This window comes from Vicugna pacos, unplaced genomic scaffold, assembly GCF_048564905.1.
Source record: "Vicugna pacos unplaced genomic scaffold, VicPac4 scaffold_19, whole genome shotgun sequence".
Lineage (NCBI taxonomy): Eukaryota > Metazoa > Chordata > Mammalia > Artiodactyla > Camelidae > Vicugna > Vicugna pacos.
This window is the reverse complement of record NW_027328740.1, coordinates 12,422,824-12,448,097: the sequence shown is the minus strand read 5'-3', so window position 1 is coordinate 12,448,097 and position 25,274 is coordinate 12,422,824. Positions and strand designations below refer to the sequence as shown.

The 25,274-nt window shown below is 32.5% G+C and overlaps 1 pseudogene; it reads right to left on the bottom strand.

Moving 5' to 3' along the window:
- Positions 1-10,814: 10,814 nt before the first annotated feature.
- The window catches only part of LOC140693378 (heat shock transcription factor, Y-linked-like), a 39,998-nt pseudogene continuing 25,538 nt past the window's right edge, over positions 10,815-25,274 (bottom strand).

The following is a 25,274-nucleotide window of genomic DNA, read 5'->3' as shown; positions in this document are numbered from 1 at the left end:
ATAGATGATAGATAGATAGATAGATAGATAGATGATAGATAGATAAATAGATAGATAGATAGATAGATAGATAGATAGATAGATAGATAGATAGATAGATAGAAACATGTTGTAGAGGTAAAGAGATTAGATAGACAAGACTTAAGCAGACTCAAAGATATGGGAAAAAATTTATGTTCACCAAAGTGGAAGGGAAAGAGATTTTAACGGAAGAATATTGACAGATAGAAAGTTGTATATATAAAGGAGAGAAGCAACATTGATAATCTGTATAGATCATCGAATTATACACAATATCTTAAAATAATTGTTTGTTACAATTATTGTAATAATTCATAATGCATATAATCTACAAAGTGATTAGAATAACTATGCTGTACATCTGAAACTACACAATACACTACATGTACTGTACTTCAATTATAAATAAAACATCTCATGTATAATTTAGTCCTTTTTCCACTGATAGAAGCTTCCTTTAATATTGTTTTAATTTACTCTTTACCTTTAATGATTACATTTCTAATTATTTCTTTTACTCTTGTGAATATGTTACCAGTTTAATTATCTATATTTATTGCCCCTGATTTCCTATTTTTCTCTCTTTAATCCATTTGGTATAGTAGCATTTAAAAACATACCCAAATGAACAGATGCAAATTTCTCATGGTCTCTCCTTAGCATTTTGGTCAATGTTTTGCCAATTTTTGCCACTTTATATTTCTTAGAAGACTTCTTTTCTGTACCTCTTATAAGGATTCTTAGTTTTGTTTTTCTGTCACATTCAGGTTTGTTTTTCTGGTAAAGTCTTTATTTTCATTTTATATCTAAGTGATAACTGTGTAAGTATTTTTGGGTGAGTGATTTCTTATTTAAGATGATTGAAATGTAATGTTATTTACCGTGGCCTGTGTTTTCTTCTCAGAAGTCTACTGATAGCCTAATGGGGGTTCCTTTGTAGATTATCATAACTATTTTTGGCTGCCTTTAAAATATTACTCTGTCATTGACTTGCCAATTTGCATATGACGTATCTTAAAAGAGGTCCCTTTGTCTTAAAGTTATTGGTGTTTTCTTGGCTCACGTACTAGTATATTAGTTCCTTACACAGGTTTGGGAAGTTATCAACTATTACTTCTTTAAATAAACAATCAGCTGCCTTCTAACTGTCTTCTCCCTCCAGGATTCCACTGTAATGTGCACTTCCTGAAGAAGTCTGATGGCTACTGTAGAATTTACACACTTTTTAATATCTTGAATCTCTGCCCTCTCCTATCATTTCTAGTTTTGTATTGGTGAGTTTGCTAATCTATCTTCCACAAAGACACTCTACCCCAATGCTTTCTGTTGCATTCTTCATCTCATTTATTAAGTTCTCATTGTCCTCCAATAATTTTTGGTAATTTTATAGTTTCAGTCTCTTTGGTAATGTATTCCTTATCATCATTTCATTTATTCCTGAGCTCATTAAAATGCTTTCTTAGTTTTTTTTTGTTTTGAATTTCTGTATGTCACCTATTTGGATTCTCTATTAGTTATATGGCGATGTACCATGACTTTATGTTTGTTTGCTGCATGGATGACATTATGTGTATGTGCGTGTGCTCAGGTGCATGTGCATGTGTGTCTGTGTCTGTGTTTGTGTCTGTGACTGTGTATCTGTGTGTGTGCGTGCCCTATAAAGTTAGTGTGATTGGTCATGATCTTCACAAATTATTGCTGTGATGACACTTAATAACAAACTGTGAGTTGGAGTCCTTGCTTTTGTTTTCTGGTAGTTTGCTATATTGCACAATTTTTGGTTTTACTTACCTGAGCTACCACTGATATTTCAAAATGGCACCTTCCTGTAGATACTGTCTGGATAAAAGATGTGCTTTCATTGTCACTTCTTAGACATCTCTGATAGTTGATGTCACTGTTCTCACTGGGACGGTGAACCCTTCCTTTTATGTGATATCCCTTGAGACTCAGTGTACACATTGAGGAAATGTATAAAGACAGGGGGATATTTGGAATCAGGCAAGTGCCTTTGCTATGTCCAGTGTTGCAAGGTATCTTGTCTCCACCACTGTGAATGGGGAGTAGGGACAGTGTCATGAATGTCTGAGTGTCTGAAGGATGGAATTTCTGTCTCCATTGTGGCTCCCTCCTAGTTACATGCGACCATGTGTACTGGTGAACTTGGAGGCTAAAACTGTGTGAATCACTGAGACCCTGTATCTACTGGGTACTCTGAATCTGTGGGCTCAGATACCCTAGTCAGTGGGCTTTGGACGCAGGCAACAACCCTGCTCTTCCCTCAGTTCAGCCACATTTATGTGTTTTAGCCCACCAAACTTCAGCTGTACACATGCATTACAGGGTATTGTTTTGTGTTGTGTTTTTTTGTTGAGATGTGAACGTTTTATTGACTGTAGATGTAAGGGTAGAGACAAAAATTGTTTAAATTTATGTCACTTTTAAAGTATATACTTTTTCAATTAAAAGCTTAAATTCTACTAAGGACATTATGAAAACAGTAAACAAAGTGAATAAATCACCTCCCTTAATATCAGAGTACTACAAAATATTTTGATTTTCCTGGGTTTATTTTTTTAACTTTTTTCCCACCTACGTGCACATTTTACTATAATATATCCCTATACTCTCTTTAAAATCAATTAAATTATTAAAATATTTCTCTGTGCTGTAAATATAGCCCTGTTGGTTCTCTAATTTATTACTAGTAGCTTGCACATTTCTGTCTTCTCCATCCTTCTTCCCTGTCCCCACAGGAAACCACTTCTTGGTACACTACACATATATATGTCATTCTGTTCCTGTTTTTTTATGATTATTTCTCTTATATCTTTATTTTCCTCATTTAAGTGACAACATAGAGTGTTTTTCTCCGTATGACTTATTTTCCTATAAGCAACACTCTCTGGGTCCAGTCACATTGTTCCAAATGGCAGAATTTTATTTTTTAATATGACAATGACTAATTATTTATTATGTTATCTATATCTCACATCTACTTCAGCCAATCATCTTTTGATGGGCAGTTGAACTGTACTTCTTTCCTTGGGTAATATGAATGATGATGTTAAGAACATTGTGGTAATAAATCTTTAAGTTAATGTTTTCATTTCTTTCAGATTTATACCAAAAACTGGAATTGCTGCAACATATAATGCTTCTATTTCTAGTTTTCTGTGCACTGTCCACAATTTTATAATAGTGGATGCATCATTTTTTTCCACCAACAGTATACCTGGGCTCCCTCTTCTCAACATTCTTATTAAAGTTTGTCATTTGTAGACTTTTTGTTAATAGCCATTTTGGTTGCTGTGAGATTATATTTCATTCTGGTTTTCATTTATGTTTACCAAATGGATAGGAACATTATGTTTCTTGGTATGTGCATGAAAACTATCCACAAGTCTTATTTTGAAAATTTCCATTAACATCTTTCAACTGTTTTTAAGTTGGAGGTTTGTTTTTTAAATACTGAGTCTAATATTATATATATGTAATATGGATATTAATGTCTTGTTGGTTAAATTGTGTGAAAATTTTCCTTCTATTCTGTCTGTTATCATATCTCTTGTTGAAGGTTTCCTTTGCTCTGCAAAAGGTTTTGCACTTCACACATATACAATAAGTAGAATCCCTGTATCGCATAGTACATCTATTTTTTCCTCAGTAAACTAAAAACTGTAATTGTTACTTTTCATTTTATTTTTTAATTTGGAGACAGATCAAAAATAAACATTGCTATGATTTATCTCAAAGTCAGTTCTGCTCGTTTTCTTTGTCTGAAATTGTACAATTTCGGGCTTTACATTTAGGAAATCAATCCATTTTTATCTTATGTTGTATACTATGGAAGTATGTGCTCTTACATCTTCCTTTTACATGTACTGTCCTGTTTTCTCAGAAGTACTTGTTGAAGAGACTGCTTTTTTTCCATTGTATGCTCTTGCATACTTCATATTATACTAATTGACCATATGTGTGAGGGCTTATTTTAGGACTCTTAATTTTGTTCCATTTATCTATGTGTATCTTTAAGTGCCATATTTTGATGCATTTATTACTGTAGCTTTGTTTTATGTTATAAATTCAGGGAGGATAATACCCACAGCATTGCTCATTTTTAAATATAAATTTAGAAAATTTGGGTGTTTCAGATTTTTGTATAAATTTTATTATTTTTCTCCTTGTTTTGAGAAGAAACTAATGGAATCTGTGTGAATAGGAATATACTAAAAGAAAAAATCTGAGAAAAATTCTAAAGTGTGGAGGATAAATCATACAATATTAACAACAACTGGATTGCTGTATAAATCAAAGAAAAAATATATATAAAAAAAGACAACAAAAACAAAATCCATGGGCTATAACAAAAGCAGTATTAATAGGGATGCTTATAGCAAAATAATCCCACTTATACAAATAAGAAACATGTCTCTCTTAAAAAAATATTCTTACAAACAAAAGTTGTAGCAAAATAGTAAACAATCATTTTAGTAGAAGGAAAGACAGCTGAAAGTTCAGAACATAATTAAATAAAATAAAGATTAAAGACAGAAACATTTAATCAAACTAAGTAATGGATTTTGAAAGATAAATAATGTTGATAATCTTTAACCAGGCACATGAGCAAAAAAGAGAGTACAGATTAATAAGCTCTGAAATAAATGAGAAGTTACAGCTTATATCAAAGAAATACAAAGCATCATATAATGATACAGCAAATTATATGCTAGTAAAATGGAAACCCTAGAAGAAATGGACAATTTCTAAGAAAGAACTTATCTATAGAATGGAATGAAAAAGAAAATATGAACAGATTGTCACTAATGAATTTGAATCAGTAATTAAACAAAATCTCCCAAGAAACAAAATTCCAGGCCTAGACAGATTCACAGATGATTTCTGCCAAACATTTATAGAAGAGCTATCACCTATACTTCTCAGTGTATTCCAAAAATTTCGAGAGGAAGGGAGGATTACTACCCCAAATTTCTGTATCACACTACTACTAAAACAGGAACAAATACCTCAAAAATTACAGGTTACATACTATCAATAAGCATAGATGAAAAAATCATCATTAAATTGTTAGCAAGTCAAACAATACATTAAGAGGATTATACAATATGATTAAGTCCATTTTACTCCAGGGATGCCAAAGTGATTCAATACCCACAAATTAATCAGTATGTAACACCACACTAAAAACAGGAAGAATATAATTTATATGGTCACAACAGTAGAGCCATAAAATGTTATGACATAATCAGTATCTATTTATGAATAAATTTCTCCTTAAAGTGGGCATGAGGAAACATACCTCAACAAATCTAAGATCTTATATGACAAGAACTTAGCTAACATGACACTCACTGATTAATAGCTGAAAGAATCTCCAATAAGAGCAGGAAGAAGACAAGAATGCTCACTCTAACCACTTTTATTAATTATAGTATTGGAAATTCTAGCCATACCTATTCAAAATAGAAGTAAGTAAAATATGGGTAATTAAGAAAAGGAGTAAAAATATCTGTTTTCAGATGACATAATTTAAACAGAAATCCTAAAAATGGTGCCACAAAACTAGTAAGGCTTATCAATACATTTGGTAAAATTTCCGAATGTAAAATTAACATACAGAAATCTTTCATTTCTACACACTAACAAAAAGCTAACTGATACAGAAAGTGAGGGAACTGTATCATTTACAGCTGCATTTCAAAAAAAAATCAACAAATATACCCAAGCAAGGTGGTAAAGGACATGTACTCAGAAAACTATAAAATATTTATAACAGCAATTGAAGATAATGCAAACAGATGAAAGGACATACTGTGTTCATTGATGAGGAAAATATATTGTTTAAATGACAGCATAAGCCAAGAAAATACACAAATTAAATTCAGTGCCTAACAAAATACCACAGGCATTTTCAGACACTTACAAGAAATAATTCTAAAATTTACATTTAAATACATTTGAAGTCACAAAAAAAGAAAAGAAAGAAAACAAACAATAAACACAAAATATTTGACAAAGAACAGAGAAGTTGTATCACTTTCCCTAATTTAAAACTATAATACAAAGCTACAGTAATAAAAATATTATGGTAGTGGCACAGAAGAAACAGAATAATGGAACACAAATAATGCCTGAAAATGAAATCAGACAGTTATGATCATTTAGCCCATTAGAAAAAATGAATATACAGTGGGGGAAATGTTACCAACAGGCACATGAAACCGATCAACATCACTAACCATCAGAAAAATGCAAGTCCAAAACATAATGAGATTTTATGTCACTCCCGTCAGAATGATTATTATCAAAAAGACAACAAACATAAGTGTTGGTGTGGATGTAAGAAAAACAACCCTGACGAACTGCTGGAGTGAATGGAAATATGTGCTGCCACTGAGGAAAGCAACATGGAGAAAAATGAAATATAATACTACATTTCCATATCTGGATACTAATTCCAAGAAAATAAAAACACTAATTAGTAAAGATAAATTCAACCCTATATTCACTGCAGCATTATTCACAGTAGATAGGATATAGAAGCAAATTAATTGTTCATCAATAGATGATGGATAAAAAGATGAGTGTTTATAATATATTTACCCATCTTAACTACAGATTTATCTATATTTCTATATATATATATATATATATGCACACACACACATAAAAATACAATGGGTTATTATTCAGCTCCAAATAGAATAAGATTTTGTCATGTGCAACAAATAGGTAGACCAAGAGTGTAATATGCTAAGTGAAATAAGCCAGAAAGAGAATGACAAATGCTGAATGATTTTAATCACATTTTGAATTTTAAATAAATGAAAATAAGAACACAGAAAAGGAGTTATACACATAGAAAGCAATATGTTGTTCACAAGAAGGAGGGAAATGGGGTGAGGAAAAGAAAAATTTGAGGAAAATTAAGAGAGAAAATTTTCCAGTTGCAAATTAAATGAATCAGGGACAAGAAATATACTGTATGGGGAATAGTCAAAAACTATGAAATATACTTACATAGCAACATATCATAACTAGATATATTCTGGTGAACAGTTTGAAATTTATTAAAAATAGCGAACAGTATGTTGTGTAGGAGAAACTAACACAGTGTTATAGATTAAAGTACACTTCAAAAACAAACAAAGATACTTATAGAAAAAGAAATTAGTTTTGTAATTAACAGAGGCAGGGGTTGGAAAAGGAGAATTTGATTAATGCACTCAAAAGCTACAAATTTCCAGCCATAAAATAAACGTGTTCTAGGGATGCCATGTAATAACATGAAAATTAGAATTAATAATGCATTATGTTCTATATCAATGTTGTTAAGAGAGTAGACCATAAGGTTTCTCAGCACAACCAAAAGATAAATTGTATTTCTTTAAAATTTTAGCAAAATGAGGTAATGAATTCTCCCTAAAGTTGCTATGATATTTATTTCATGATAGTTATAAATCAAATCACTATCCTGTGCACCTAAACTTACACAATGTTTTATGCCAGTTATATCTCAATAAAAGCGGAAGTGAAAATGGAAAGTCAATGGTCATTTTTTCCGTTGTCATTTCTCATGATTGTTTTTGCAGCAAGTAAACTTGAGTCATGATATACTTAACCAAGCTAAAGATACTAATAAATAAGTGATTATAATAAATTATACATAAAGATACGAATAAAATTATTGTTTTACCATGCCTAAATCTTTCTTCATGTAAACAGACCACTGCTTCTGTAGGCAACAAAATTTCAATCTGTGTATTCATCTGAGATTAGGGAATGGATACAAATTTAAAACTGGCTGCCCTTGCTGTCAGTGATAAAGTTCACTGTCTCTGACCGATGGTCTCAACTCCCCGACAGCATCTGTAAGAAATGAACATGCTAGGTTGCTAAAAATCTCAGCATGGTAAAATCTCAGAACTCTTACAATTCTTAACTGTTTTGCAATGGGAATGCAATAATGACAAGACTTGATTTTGGATAACAATTTGGGGTTTTCTCATGGTTGCGTAAGGGAATGTGAGGATAATCCCTGAGATCCACAACAAACATTCTTGCTCAAGTGCTGGGCAAGCAAGTGTAAAATTTCTGCAATATTAGGACAGAGGACTACTTTCAAAATGATGAGTGTGCTCACTCTGTTCCAGGTAGACCAAGGGAAGAAAGATTATTGCAATTGCTTGGTGAACGGGAATAAGTCAGTTGTTCAGACTATATAAATTAGTCAAAGTGTGTTCAAAGCCAAAATAAGTTGTGTCAACAATGAGAATTAAAAGAAATAAATCAGACATAAGCTTAAATTAAAAAGGTGATACAGTCCTGTGCTGGGCCCTGGGGACTGGAAAAAATATATGCCTCAATCCCATTCAAGGGTTCAGGGGCTTGGCCATAGCATCAGCTTGGGATTCAATGAACATGTAACAATTAGTATACTGGGAGAAATATAACCTACCCCTCCCTGATCGGAAGAAAATCTGGTTGCTCAATGAAACTCTTAATTCACAGAGATTCTGCCAGATGCAGAGGAATAAGTCACTGATGACTCAACTAAGACAAACTTAGTTACTGCTTAACAATCCATCTTCACACACACACACAGTGGTACAGAGATCTGTAGTATTTAGTGGGAAGAATTCAGTGGGCAGAACTCAGAGAAAAGTTTTCAAAGCACCAGCCTACTTTTGTAGTTTTGCCAATAGTCTAGATTTTCCCAGGTAGAAAACTACAGATGGACAAACAAGATTCTTCTTTAGGATTTCTCACTTTGAATGTAAACTGTAACTTTTGACTTATCAGCATAGAACCTTGTTAAGATGATCACGGTAAGACCCACTCTCTGATAAGAGAACTGGAAAGTAGCTGAACCAGCCCATCTGAACCCCAGAATGCTAATGTAAGCAACCACATAGCCACCATCAGAATTTTGCTGACAATCTTAAAGCTTGATGTTTCTGTTATAGGAAGAACCACTGCTGTGCAGACACAGTTCTCCAGCCGTAAGTGGTCTCTATCCTTCTCTTGGTAAATATCATATTGGTGGCATGTTGCTAGAGTTCACCCAGGCCCATTTGTCCTTTCTCCAGGTTATCAAAGGCTTTCTTTACAACAGGTGACATGTTTTCAGAACTCAAATCTGCCATTCCAGTCTTATCAGCTGACACTGGCTGCATCATTGTGAGCAGAAGCAGTAGGCTCCTTGACCTTGCCTACAATTGTTCCAGCAATTTATGGCATTTCCAATTCTGAAAATGCTTCACATTTTATTTTAAATTAATGGGAAATAGTCAAAGACTTCCATGAATATTTTATATTTCCTAATATCAGTATAAATTTGGTATTCTTGCAGTTGGACAAATTTTTAATTCTACCACCCTCATCTCCTTCTAGTCTACACATTGTAGATTGCAATTTGGTTACTGAATACGACCACATCAACCAAGGGGCTATTACATTTTATATACATCCTGTGTGAAGGTTAGAAGGGGCACAAGATATGTGGGGTGTGTAAACCTATATTAAATACTTGCAATGGCACTTTCTCTTCTGGACAAATCTCTGATTCTAAGAAGCAAATTAATTGGTAGTCAGTATAGTTATTGTTATGGGGAAGAGTATCAGCTATTTTGGGATGGGTGGGTGATGAAGAGACAGGAAAATATCCAGCAAATGAGAATGGAATATTTTAGGCCTCTGGAGGCATTAATTAAGAAGAAAATAATAACTTGTCTCCTGTACCTACCTCCAATTACTGTCTTGAGTGATTAGTCTTTGGGCTATGAAAAGAGCTTGTTTGTGGTGAAGAGTATATACCATAACGAAATAGTTTGAAAATCATGAGAGTTCTTTTGTTTCAGGAAAGTAAATTTTGCTTAAAGTCAACAGGTATTTTTCACTCACTAAATACTAAAATGCATCCTGTGGCATGTGCTGTGCTTACTGTGCTGGTATCCAAGTTAGACAAGGAGAGGTTGAGAGACAGAAAACATCTGGAGGAGGTGGTATCTGTGCTGAGACCGGGATAGTCTAAGTAGGTAAAAGGAGAACAACCAAAGTCCAAGGATGAGCTGGAGTAAAAGTATTGAGGTTGGAACTAACACTGTTGACAAGCATTTCCTTTAATGTACCTCCAGATACAGTGAAACTTAAAGATATGCTAAGGTAGTCAGTTGCCAGATTTATAAAGAAATGACTAAACTATGTTGAGTTTGCGGGCTTAGATTTGGAAAGTCATTAAGTGCCACCATGAGGATGCAAGTTTGTCTTTGGCTGGAATATAAAAGCAACATAAATTATTGACTAGAAAATGTAGTGTAGACTCTTGAGTGCAGGAAATGAAAGCACCAATTGGAATGCTTTGAGAACAGCACAAAGAAGACCATAGATAAAATTACTTCTTTAATTCTACCACATGCTGTATGTGCCATCTAAGACTACATAATTTGACCTTTTTGATTCCAGGGATGACATAATAGACCACGATCCCTGGGCCGGTTCCAGCATTTATGTACTGTCAAACCTATCCAAACTTAACACATTTCATACTTTCCAGGTTGAACCAGAAACCAATTAGTAATTTTCCCTCTCTCCATGTTTTATTCTTTTTCCAAATTTTTCCATTTTTTCTTCATTCTTACAAGAAATTACTTAAATTTACTCCCATATTGTTCAATAAAAATATCATAACAATCAAATATCTATTTTTCTCTTTTAATGGTATCTTAGCCTCTCATTTAACTCTTTACTATATTTTAAAAAAATAAGGAAAATACAGGTACGCATCTATGTTTATTGTTCAAATAAGAAAATTGCAGTTATTTGTCAACATATGCCAACATCAATTTCAATCTTTGTTATCCTGTATAATCTGGTAGTCCTCTGGTAGATCAGTTGTAATTAGGATGACATTCATAAACTGAAGATGTCTGATGAGTTGGCTTTGAAAGAGATGTAGCTGATGTACCAGCTATCACTGGCACTGGAAAGCGTGGGTTGATCCCTGGTTGAAGTTTAGGAAAACGAATTTCATTGGCAGATATGTTGTGATATCTATTTGGAAAAGTAGAAGGCTCCAACATCAGTCCAAAATAATTGCTCTGTATGGGACAGAAGATGCTGTACTGAGAAGTACAAGTTGTAGTTGAAATGGAGTTCACCACACGGCCATTTGTTTCATTGTAGCTGCTTTGAGAGTGCCTGTGGACAGTGGTCAACTGATTTAAAATAACTCGTTGATCCACTGCAATTTTTTCTGATGGTCTAACTGAAATTGATGACAGAGGAGAAAAATCACTTCTGATCGGGGTAGTTGTACCACCAATTATGTGGCTAGTAGAGGGCTTTCTTATTAGAGACATGTTTAAAATTGCGGAAGATAAAAATGCACTTTCTCTATTAGTGTCAGCCACAAAAACACAATTATGATTATCCATATTGCCCCCTGCATTAAAGTGCTTCTTGTTGAAATCTTCAGCAAATGAAGACACCAGAGAAGAATTTTTAATCCCAACTCTTCTATTTATTCTCACTAAAAGCTGGGGAAAGCCTCGTTTAAAAGTTGGATTATGATAGAAATGCAGCTACAACAAAATGAGAATCATTTTAGTAATATTTTAAACCATAATACAAGACTACAATAATCCTAACGTATAAAACCTCAGATTCCCAGTTTACTATGCAAAGATAATATCATCAAAATATGAACATTGCTGACGACATTTTGAAGTTCCTTATTTGAAAACTACACATTTAAATAGTATACTGATCAAATTTAAGAAGTTAGCAATTGCTTTAATGGTGAATGTCACTTTTTAAAAGCAGCCTTAATACCTTTATTTAGATTTCTGGAAAGATTCATTGTTGCAAGCATAGTTTCTCATCATCTAGACTACTTAAGGCACTGTCCTCATTTTTTAGAAAAAAATAAAGTATTTTAGTCTTAGTAGATTTATAAAATTTTGAAAATCTAGCTTTACATTTATATTACCATTGACTGATGTGCAAAATAAAATTTTATATGTAAGTTACCAAGTGGTAACTAAAATTTCTGAATACCTTTCTTAAAACAGAGACTTCTTTTTCTTCTGTCAGAAAGTCAGATATACAAGCAGACCTTTGAAAATTCTGCCACACTTTCCTAAACCCATGAAGGTTAAGCTGACTAAGTAAACTTTCCATTCTTCCAGTTTCAAATATTCTGAAAGGGGCCTATCTTTCCAAATCTTCCTTCTTAAAGACATCTTCATCAATCACTATGAAAGATTCATTATCATCCCAACAGATGGATTTCAATTGGCCACTCCCAGCCATTTTCCAGAGATTTCTTGGAAATGTAAGAGAACGAAAATCATTATATTCACCTGGTTCAGAAACACAATGTGTGTAACATGGCTTTTTTATCAAGGATTCTTCAGACAAAGTCTGAAAAGCATTTTCTTCAATCATAGACCTCACGTCCAAGTCCTCAGAGAATGTTTGATCACACAATAGAGATCTACTGGAGTTTCCTAAACCAGTTGGTCCATCTTTATGAGACACATCTTGAATTTTTGAAGAAATATGTGCCATCTCAAATAACTTTTTCTACAGCTACTTTTCTAATCTGCATGATTTTGAGCACTGCAGCTTCAAATGCTGCTTTGGCAGTCCTGCACAGATAAACTGCTAGGCCTTCACAATGGTTCTCAACTTGAGTAGCTGTGACATCACAAAACGACTGGTCTCCTAGCAACTCAAGTTTAACTTCCAGTCAGTGATTATTTCTCATTCATCCAGTTAAAATGAGACATATAGTACATTTATTTTTACAGTGTGATCTCCAAAAATTTTCCTAACAAAATCTTTTAAAATAATTTAATTTTGGGGTCTATGAAATTAAACCAATCTCCATTCTTTTGTACAGAAATTTATACCACATTGTTGAACAGAGTATAAATAATGCACAAAAAATATAAAATAAATTTAAAGTTTTGGAATTTAAAGTTAAATTTGTGTAAAACATGTACAGAATATGTATACCTATTTCAATATCATTTGTAATTAAATTGAAACATAATTTGATTTGGAAATGGAAGTAAGTATTTTTCTGTGTACTTTATAATAAGTAGCTCTATATTCAGAACATGAGCAGAATAAATATCATTTTATTTGTTTTGTATATAAATAAATGGTAAATAATTCTGAAATAAAATTAGATAAAAATAATGAATCAAATGTAAGAAATCCCAAGGGGCGGAAATTTTGTTTCAAATTATAATTCAGTTCTATAAGTAAAACAAATGTAATTTTATATTCTACTCTAAAATTACAAAAGAGAAAATCTTATTGTATATTTACAAATGTGTATTTTTGCCATTCTTTCACTCAGAGGGTTTTCAGTCCCTAGAAGGAATAAATTTTCTTGTCATCTTTATAATCCATACTCTTGTGGCTTTTGTTTAGTGTTCCAAAATGATGTTCATAAATACACTTATGCACAAGATCCTGGGTTCAATAAGCAGTGCCTCCATTAAGGGGCAAACAAACAAACAATCAACAAACTAAGAAATAACTTTATATGTGTGTTGGGGTGGAAAAGACCAGGTAATGCATTTTAGGAAGAAATATGTATCTCAGTCCTGAAACAGTTTATATTGTTAGTAAAATACGGCATTTTAAGGCAAGTGTTTTGTTCACTAATTGTAAATAATAGCTACGTTGTGTATCAGTAAACCGTAGAAGATCCAGTTCTACCAAAAGTTATATTCTTTATATAGAAATAAATTCCATTAAACATAAGCCAAATTCAAAATGAGGGAAAAATTTTAAATAAATAAATGTGCACTCAATTTACAATGTAAATTTTTCTTTCATTTTGTGTACATTCCATTCTAACTAAACATTAGCAACCAGAATTGATTGCATATTATAAGTACTGTAAACTATAGTTTAGCTGGGTTTAGTCCTAATTCATAAATATTACTTAACAAATGCAAATCAATATATGTGATACAATCCCTTAAAAAGCAGAGAATTCAAAAACAACTTTCTCAAAAAAGTAGGAAAATTATTCACAGATCTGATCTTTACTATTTTATAAAAATATTCTTAACAAATTCACTTTAAATAGAATGTAACTAAACATAATAAAAGCCATATATGAAAAATCCATGACTAACATCAACTTCAATGTTAACATACAGGAAGGTTTTTCCCTGGTCGGTCCATTAATAAGAAAATGTAGCTCATTCTCACAAGTACTAAATTGCACTACTTGAAGTCCTAGCCAGAACAACTAGTCAAGAAAAATTATAAAAGGCATTCAACTTGTAAAAAAGCAGTAAAATTTTTACAGATGACATAATTAGGCATAGACAGAAAACTCCATAGACTCCTCCAGTGGCTGTTCCAAATAATGAACAAACTTAGTATACTTGCAGAATACAAAATCAATATGCAAATATCTGTTGCATTTGTATATAGTAACAACAAATTATCAGAAAGTGATATTAGGAAAAATATTGTGTGTATATTTATACCAAAAGGAATAAACTAGGAATACATTTGCTAAGTGAAATAAAAGGACTAAACATAGACCTATAAATTATAGGTGCAAGAAATATAAGTAAACAAAATAAATAGAAAGATATTCGCTGCTTATGGATTGTATTCAATTTGAGGAACTATTCTAATCTATCATTTACATGTTCAGTATCCCCTGCATTACTTATTGAAGAGATGTCTATTCTTCATTTTATACTCTTGCTTCCTTTTTCATGGGTTAATTGACCATAGGTGTGAGGGATTATATCTGGTTGCTCTATTCTCTTCTATTGATTGGTGTCTGTTTTTTAGCCAGTATCATGTTATTTAAATTACTAAAATTTTGTTGGACTGTTTAACATCCGAGAAATAGACACTATTAGATTTAATACACTTTTTCAAGATTATCTTGGTAACTCACGATCTATGTGGTTACATATAAATTTTGAAATTATCTGTTCTATTTAATGGAAAAATCTCATGGGTACTTTTACATGAATCACACTAAATTAGATTGCTTTGTGTAGTATGGTTGTTTCAACCACATTGTTTCACATCATTAACATAAGAGATCTTTTCATTTCTTTGGATCAGTTTTAATTTCCTTCATCAATATTTTCTTTTTTTTAATGTATAAATTTTCCCCTTACTTGTTAAATTCATTTTTATATATTCTATTCATATATATATAGTTATATATATTATATTTGGAAACACATTTCCTACACAAATACAACAGGCAGAAGGCAGTGGCAAGACGTATTCAAAATCCTGAATGAAAGAAACCTGTAATCTAAGATAGTTTATCAAGCAAGGATATCCTTTAGATTAGAAGGAGAGATAAATAACTTCCACAAAAGCAAATACTAAAAGAATTTAGCAACAACAAAAAAATAATGTAATATCTACTCTGAAACAAAAAGCAGGATGCTGTGGAAAGGAGAAAGGCATAATTAGATTGGCAATATCTACAATGTATTACAATAAAATAAACATGATGTTATAAAACAGGACATCAAAATTTTTATGGGTCAGAGAGTGAAACAGAACAATACAGAGAATTTTCTTCTTGTTTCTGTTCTCTATAGGAGGGGTTAGAATTTCTATTCCTATCAGTTAAAATAAAAAGATATTGTAATATGTCAATATACATACAAAACAGAGTAACCATAAGTCAAAATCTTACAATGAAGTCACAAAGCCAAAAAGAAACCAAGATAATAACAGAAAACTTATCAAGCCACAAAAAAGAAAAAGAAATGAACAAAAAGGAAATACCAAATCAACTGTGAAATGAAGTTCAAAATGTAAATAAACACCAGTCTATCAATAATTATCACAATTATTAATGGACTTAGCACTTCAATCAAAAGATATGTATTGTCAGATGGGATAATATAACAACACTCTACATTATGATGCAGAGAAGAGACTCACTTTAGTAAAAGGAACACAGATTAATTGAAATTCAGAAGATGGAAAAGTATATTCCATGCAAAGGGACATGACAAGAAAGCAGGACTAGCAGTACTGACTTCACACAAAATAGACTTTACAACAAAGGCCATAGAGAAAGATAGACAAGGACATGACACAATGATTAAAGGAGCAATAAAATATGAAGTTATTAAACTCATTAAGATATATGCACTCAAAATAGGAGCACCTAAATACATAAACAAATACTAATAGATAAAAGGGAGAAATGGATAGGAACACAATCACAGTCGGAGAATATAACTCCCCATTACCATCAATAGATTTGTCTTTAAGACAGAAAATTAATAAGGAAACCAAGATACAAAAATATATGATAAAATAATTGGAGTTCGTTGATATTTTCAAAACAGAACTCCTCCCCAAAGAGAATATACATTCTTTTCCAGTTCAGATGGAATATTTTCTAGGAAAGATTATGTACACAGGCACAGAAGAAGCTTCAACAAATTTAAGAAGATAAAAATTATTTCAAGCAACTTTTCTGAGTATAATACCATGAAACTAGAAATCCTTCACAGAAAAAAAGGGAGAAAAAATTACAGCACATAAATTAAACACCATGGTACTATAACAAGTGGGGGAGATGAAGAAGTAAAAGAAGAAATTAAGAAATATCTTGAGAAATATGTCAAAACACTACACAAAGTCTATGGAATACAGTAAAAGGATGCTTAAGAAGGAAGTTCATAGTGACAAGGCCCTCCTCAATGTAGAAAATCAATTTCAAATAAATAATCTAACATTCTATGTAAACTAATCATGAAAAGAAGAGCAAAGAAAACCAAAAGTCAGCAGAAAGAGAGAAATTAGAAAGATCAAAGAAGAAAGAATTGAAATACACATTAAAAAATAGAAAAAATCAATCAAACTCTTTTTTGAAATGGTAAACATAATTGACAAAACTCTGATCAGTCTCAACAACAAGAAAATGGAGAGAACACAAATAACATAAGAAATGAAAATGGAGAAACTAAAAAGAGCAAAACAAATTTGCATAGTATCATAACTGAATACCATCAACAACTGTATGGAAACAAAGTGGATAACAAGGAAGAAATGGACAAGATTTTGGAAACATTCAGCCCAACAGTATTACATCAAGAACAAATTAAACATTTGAAGATACAGATTACCAGAAATGGAATAGAAGTATTAATAAAATAAAAAAAATTCTGCAAACAAAAATTCAGACCCAAATAGCTTCACTGGGGAATTTGACCAAACTTACAAAGAAAAATCCATACCAGTCCTCCTCAAACTCATCCAAAAGATTGATATGGAGAGAGTACACCCAACCTCACACGGTGAGGCCAACATCAACCTGATACCAAAACCAGACAAAGACACTACCCCAAGAGAAACCTACAGGCCAATATCATTGATAAACATAGATGTAAATTCCCTTAAGAAAGTATTAACAAACAGAATCCAACAACATGTAAAAAAGATCATACACCATGGTCAAGTTAGGTTCATCCCAGGAACACAAGGGTGGTTAAACTTATGCAAATCAATCAATAAATTGTGATAAACCATATCAATAACAGAGAGGACAAAAAACCACATGATCACCTCAGTAGATGCAGAGAAAGCATTTGATTAAAATTAACACCTATTTGCAATAAAATTCTTATCACAGTGTGCATAAAGGGACCATATCTCAACATAATGAAAGCTATTTATGACAAACATATAGCCAGCAAAATACTCAATGGTGAAAAACTGAAACACTTCTCACAAAAACCTGAGACAAGACAAGGTTGCCCATTCTCACAATTTCAATTCAAAATTGTCTTGAAATTCCTAGTCACAGCAATCAGGCTAGGAACAGAAATAAAAGGATACAGACTGGAAAAGAAGAGGTAAAATTGTCATGATAGGCAGACATGACACCATATGGAGAAAACTGTAAAAGCTTCACAAAAAAAAACTTAGGCTAAAAATGGAACTGGGCAAGGTACCCAGAGTAATGTACAAAAAACCAATTGCATTTCTGCGGGGGGCCACTCATGACCTGAGGGCTGCCGAGCACAGAAACTGGGCCTAAACTCCCAGAGTGCGGGGCGTCAGGCTCTGAGGTGCCATTGAGTTATTAAGAACAGGGGCTTCTGGAAAGAGAGATACAAGTCACACAAGTTAGTGATCTTAGTAACAATCACCTGAGTTACTAATACACAAGTCACACAAGTTAGTGATCTTAGTAACAATCACCTGAGTTACCAATACACAAGTCACGATGTTAGCCTAGAGGAACAATAACCGTAATTAATGATGTTGGCTCTTGGGGAACGGTTAGTCTTGATTGATGAGAACTATAAACAATAATGATGTATGTAACAATACACAAGTTAATGATTTTAGTACACATTGTTAATAGATAATAAAAACAATACCGTTGCCTACGATACCGTTGCCTATGGGTTAAAAGCATATAAATTAACTGCTGGAAATAAACTCGAGGTCCACTCTTGACCTAGCGTCTTGCGGGCTAGAGTGAGACCCTCTCAGCCCCACCTTTTAGTCTTGTCTTTAGTCTTGTCTTTCTTTTCTCAGTCCTGCAGCACAGGTTTCTGGACCTGATCAATTGTCGGCTGGCTCCAACACATTTCTTTACACTACCTTTGAATCAACAGGAAAACAATCTATAGAGACAACCACTTTTATAACTGCACCCAAAACTATAAAATGCTTAAGAATAAATCTGACCATGTAGGTGAATGAATTATACATGGAGAACTAGAAAACTTTGATTGAGGAAATCAAAAAAGAATTGAAAAGATACCCAATGGTCTCATAATGGAAGAAACAAAATGGTTAAAATGGTCCTACATCCAAAGGCAATCCCCAGACTTAATGGGATTTCCTATCAAATTATGCAAAACTTTTCTTTTTGGGACTGTAACAAATGATCCTAAGATTTACATAGGGTCATAAAAGATCCATAATTTCCAAAGAAATATTAAAGAAAAAGAAAGAGGCTGGAGGAATAAACCACCAGATCTCCATACACTATTGTAAAGCTACAATAATCAAAATGACATGATATTGGTACAGAAACAGGCATATGGACCAATGGAACACAATAGAGAGGCTAGGAATAAATCAAAATGCCTATGTTGAACTAATCTTTGACACAGTAGCCAAGAATATGACAGAGAAAAGACCATCTCTTCACCAACTGGTTTTGGGAAAACTGGATATCAGCATCAGAGTAATGCAGCTAGAAAAATCATTCACTCCGTACACAAGAATAAACTCAAAATGGCTTGAAGACTACAAGGTAAGGCAAGACACAGTAAATCTCCTAGGAGAAAATATAGGCAAAACACTCTGACATAAATCTCAGCAATGATCTCCTAGAATAGACTACCCAGGTAAGGGATATAAGAGCAAAATTAATAAATGGGACCTAATTAAACTTATAATCTTTTGCATAGCAAATGGAACCACAAACAAAGCAAAAAGACAACCTAGAGGTTTAAAGAAAATATTTTGAATTGATGCAACTGACAAAGGCTAAATTTCCAAAATATAAAGAGTTCATACAACCTAATAATAATAATACATAAAAAAACAAGAAACACAATCTGAAAATGGGCATAAGAACTAAACAATCAATTCTCAAATAGAGACATACAAATGCCACACAGATATATGAAAAAAATTGCTCACTATCATTATCAGAGAAGGACAATTCAAAACTCTAATGAAGTATCACTTCCCAATAGTCACAATGGCCATCATTCAAAAGTCCACAAACAATAAATGCTGGGGAAGCTGTGGAGAAAGTTATCCCTCCTACACTGATGGTAGGAATGTAGTTTGGTGAAGTCACTGTGGAAAACATGATGGGGATACTTCTAAAGTATAAAAATAAACTTAACAAATGATCCAGCAATCCCACTTCTGGGTATATATCAAAGGGAACCTTATTTCAAAAAGAAACCTGCACCCCAATGTTCTTAGCAGTGCTATATACAACAGCCACGACATGGAAGCAACCTAATTGTCCAACAACAGATAACATTATACAGAAGTTATGCTGTATTTACACAATGGAATAATATTCTGCAATAAAAAATGATTAAACAATGACATTTGCAGCAAAATGGATGCTCCAATAAGTGTCATTGTAATTGAAGATAGCCAGAAACAGAAAGAAAAATAACACATGACATGATATATGTAGAACTTAAAAAAAAATTTGGATGTGAACACTATGATTTCATCTACAAAACTGAAACACACTTGCGGATCTACTTAATAATCTTATGTTTACTGCAGAAAGGGACTGGTAGAGGATATATTTGGGAGCTGTATATTTATAAATTTTATCCACTATATACAAAAATAGATGTTTTCAAAATTTCTTTTGTATGACACAGGGCAGTAAGTTAAATATCGTGAAGTAACGTTTAAGAGGCACAGAAATATACGCTTGTACGGGGACACTGTGCAATACACCACAGATTGACACATTGTTAATGGCATAATTCAATGATAAATAAATGTATAAATATGTAAATAAAGAAATAAATATGTAAATAAATAATATTTAATAATAAAAGAAATACAAAGATTCACACTACATAACTTTACACATCAAAAATCTAGGAGAAAACAGAAAGAATAAAGAAGAAATTTGAATGAATGGGAGCAAAGAAAATAACAAGAGAAACAATTGAAAAGATAAAAAAAAATTATACCTAAGTCTGTTTCTTTTCAACATAAAGTGGACAAATGTTTTGGTTGGCTAAGAAAATAAAGACTCAAATATAATTAGAAATAAAAGAGAAGACATTACTCCTGATGTTGTAGAGGTGCATAGCATCATAAAAGATTACCACTAGCCAACGATTTGAATGACCTAGAACAAAAGACAGATCCCCAGAAACATATGTCTTCCAACACTGAATCAAGAAGAAATTAGAAAGTTAAATACATCAAAAGTGTGTATGAGTAAATCAGTAATCCAAACCTCCCAAACCAGAAAAAGTTTACAAGATGACTTTACTGGTGAATTCTGCCATACATTTGTAGACAATTTTTCACCAATTCTTCCCCAAAACTTTCAAGAATTTGAAGGGGGTGAAAGATTCCAAAGTTGTTTTATGATGCTATATTTATTTGCATAAAAAAGGACATTAGATGCAAAATATAGAACATTATCCCTGATGAACCTATGTGCCAAAATCTCAACATAACACAAGGAAAATGAATTCAACAACACATTTAATGTATCATACACATACATATGTAAAGGGACTTATCCCTGGGTTTAAGGATAAGTCAAAATATTCAAATCAATAAAAGTGACCTGCCACACTAATAGAATGAGAAATAAAACTCACATAATCATCTCAATAGGTGCAGAAAGAGCATTATATATAATGCAACATCCATTTCAGAAACTGCCAACAAATTAAATTTACCCTGTCAGTGGCACGATATCATATATACACAAACACTGTGTGGACAGAAGCGAAGCAGTTCACTGTTTATTGATTCTTAGAAAAAGGGTTTATATAAGACATGCACAATGCCTCACATATCATCTAAGTTATAACAATGATAATAATCTTAAACTATTTATGTCCCCATGCTCCTGCAGTAAGCACAGGATGTTAAATGATCAAGGATTGTTTTAAAGTTCATCACGGAACTTCATTAAGTAGATCATTTCTTATTCAGATGGCTGTGCCTGTCTTAGGTAGCCCTCCTCTGAGGATCTTACCCAGAATAGGATATCCAGCCAATCATACTTGATATATTGAGAAGACCATTTGCTATCCAGACTTTATATGTGACATTCCTCACAGCTTGTTAATCAGTTCAGCCCATGGGCTTATTCTCTAGTGCATTCAGACAGGGGCCTACAAACCAAACATCCCTTGACAGAAAAGTGGATGAAGAAAATTTGATGTATATATGCAATGTAATCAATACTTTGCATTCCTATCAACAGTGTCCACGGTATTCCTTTTTCTCCACAATCTCACCAACATCTATATATTTTCTTTTTAATGAGAGCCTTCTGACAAGTGTGAGGTCTTGTCTCATTTTTGGCTTATGACCTTCCTAATAATATATAACTCTGAACATATTTTCATGTGTCATTTAGTCAACTGTATGTTTTCTACAAAAAATTGATTCAGATCTATCTATCCAGTTCCTGCGTATATTTTTTTTAATTGGATTGTTTGGTCATTTTTGTTGTGGTGGTGTATGAGTTTGCTATATAGTTGCATATTAACACTTGATTGGAAAATATCACTCCTCCCATTGTGTTGGTTGACTTTTCATTGTATTGTTCATTTCTTCTGCAGTGTAAATCTGTTTAAAGTGATACAATCATATTTTGTTAGTTTTGCTTCTGCTTCCCTTGCCAGAGGAGACATATGTAGAATCAAATTAAGTCCAATGTCAGAATGTACTTCTTATATTTTACACAAGGATTCTTTGTTTTCTTTGTTGCCCAGGAGTGGGATTGCTGTGTCATATGATAGGGCTATTTTTATTATTTAAAGGAACTTCCATACTGTTTCCAAAGTGGTTGCACCTATTTTTATCCCACCAACAGCATTGGAGAGTCCCTTTTTCTCCACAACCTCCCGAGTACTTATTATTTGTAGACATTTGGATGACAGCCCTTCTCACTAGTGTGAGTTAAAACATTATTATATTTTTGTCTTGACTTTTTATAATGATTAGCTATGTGAGCAAGTATTTATGTTCCTGTTTGTCGTCTGTACGTCTTCTTGAGGGAATTGTCTTCTGCTCATTTCCTGGCTGTTGCTGTAGATTTTTGAAATGGAGTTTTATGAATGATGTGTGTATTTTAGAAATTAGCCTCTTATTGATTGCATTGTTTGCAAATGTTTTCTCCCGTTTGGAATTTCATCTTTTCATTCTGTTTATTTTGCTGTAGAGAAGCTTTTAACTTTAATTTGGATCTGTTTGATTATTTTGCTTTTTTTTGTTTTCAGCTTGGTAGTGTGACATAAGAAAATTTCGCTACAATTTATGTCTTGTTTTGCCTATGTTAGTTTCCAGGACATTTATTGTGTCATGCATTAGATTCAGATAATTAAAGCATTTTTAGTTTATATTTGTACAGTGTGAGGGAGTGTTCTAATTTCATTGATTTACATGTAGCTGTCTATCTCTCAAAATCACTTGCTGAAGACTGTCTTTCGGCATTGTATATTTTTGGTTCCTTTGTCATAGTTTAGTTGACCATAGGTGTGATGTTTTATTTCTGCCTCTGTGTTCGTTTCCAGTGATATAGATTTTTGTTTGTTTTCCAGCATTGTGCTGTTTCGATTACTGTTTCTGTAATATAGTCTGAGATCTGGGAGGGATATGGGTTATGCCTCCAACTTTATTCTTTTTCCTCATTGTTTCTTTTGCAGTTCTGGTTCTTTTGCTGTTCCATACAAATCTTAGGACAGATTTAAGCTCTGTGGAAAATATCTTGTAGGTCGATCTGAATCACTTTATATCTGTAGACATCTTTTGTAGTATGTATATTTTAATATTAATTCCTCTAAACTAAGACCTTGAGATTCCTTTCCATTTCTTTGCATCATCTTCAAATTTATTTATCAGTGTCCTATTCATTTTATTATCTTGGATTTTTCATAGGTTTTTCATTTGATCTGATTTCATATGGATTTATTAAAATTATGGGATATTTCACTGTTAGTGTAAAGAAATGTGACAGTATTTGTATATTAATCATGAATCATCCTACTTTGCTAAAGGTCTTTATTACTTTTAATTGTTCTGGTGTGGAGAATCTTTAGGGTTCTCTATATAGATTATCATGTCATCTAAAATAATAACAGTTTTACTTCATTCAATGTAACTTGAATAACTTTTTTTCTTGTCCGATTACTGTTGCCAGGAATTCCTATAATGTGTTTAAGAGAAATGGTGAGAGTGGGCATCCTTGATTTATTCCTTAATTTGGCTTTGAGTTATTCACTTTTGCATATTATGTTGTCTGTCTGTAATTAATGACTTTATTTTTGTTGAGCTATATTTCCTGAATCCTAATTTGGTAAGAGGTTTCTGTTTTTGTTGATTCTGGTTTTCTTGTTGTTGTTGTTGCTGCTGTTTTAATGACTAAAAGTTGAAGTTTGTGAAATGCTTTTTATCGATTTATTGGGATGACCACTTCATTTTCCCTTTTGCTTTTCTTAATGTGGTGAATCAACTGATTGATTTCATGCAATTTCAACCCCTCTTATGACACTGCAATGAATTAAAGTTGATCATGTTGTATGATTCACTTTAAGTATTGCTGGATTTAGTTTTCTAATAATATTATTTTGACTTTTTTTTCTATATCAATCAAAGATATTGGCTTAAAATTCTCTTTGCTTGTATTTTGTTTGTTGGCTTTGCTTTCAGGGTAATGAAAGCTTCATAGATTTAATTTGGGAGTTTCACACATCTTCACTATTTTTGAACAGTTTGAAGAGTATAAGTTCTGCTTTTTATTTTTGTACAGTTCTCCACGTGAGCTGTTTATATCTGCCCTAATATTTCAAGATTTTTTTAAATGCAGATTCTATCTTTCTTCTAGTAATCAGTTTGTTCAAATTATTTGTTTCTCCTTATCCCTGTCTATTTCTACACATTTGTCTATTTCTTCTAAGTTGTCCAGTTTATTGGCATTTAAGAGTTGACCAAATGATCCCTTTTTTGTATATCTGAGGGAACAATTGTTATTTGTACAAATTTATTTCTGAATTTATTTCTTTGGAGCATCTCTCTTTTCTTCATGATGCACCAGGATAGAGGTTTTTTGATATTGCTTATCTTAAAAAGAAAACAAAAAACAAAATCTTTGGTTTTATTACACTTTTGCATAGTTGTTTTTACTCTCTAATTTATATTTACACTTGTAATATTTAGGATTATGTTTTTTTCTTTTTTTAATATTTTTTAAATTGATTTTTATTTATTTTACAAAGTTGTCTCAAATTCCATTGTAGAGCACAATTTTTTAGGTACAATTAACATATATACATTTGTTGTCCCATTTTTTCCACTGTGGGCTGCCTTGAGATCTTTTATATATTTCCCTGTGCAGTACAGTAGAATCCTGTATATCTATTCTACAGTTGTGACCTCCCAGTTTATCTCTTACCAACCCCAAGCTTTGGTAACCTAAACTTTGTATTCTCTGCCTGCGAGTGCAT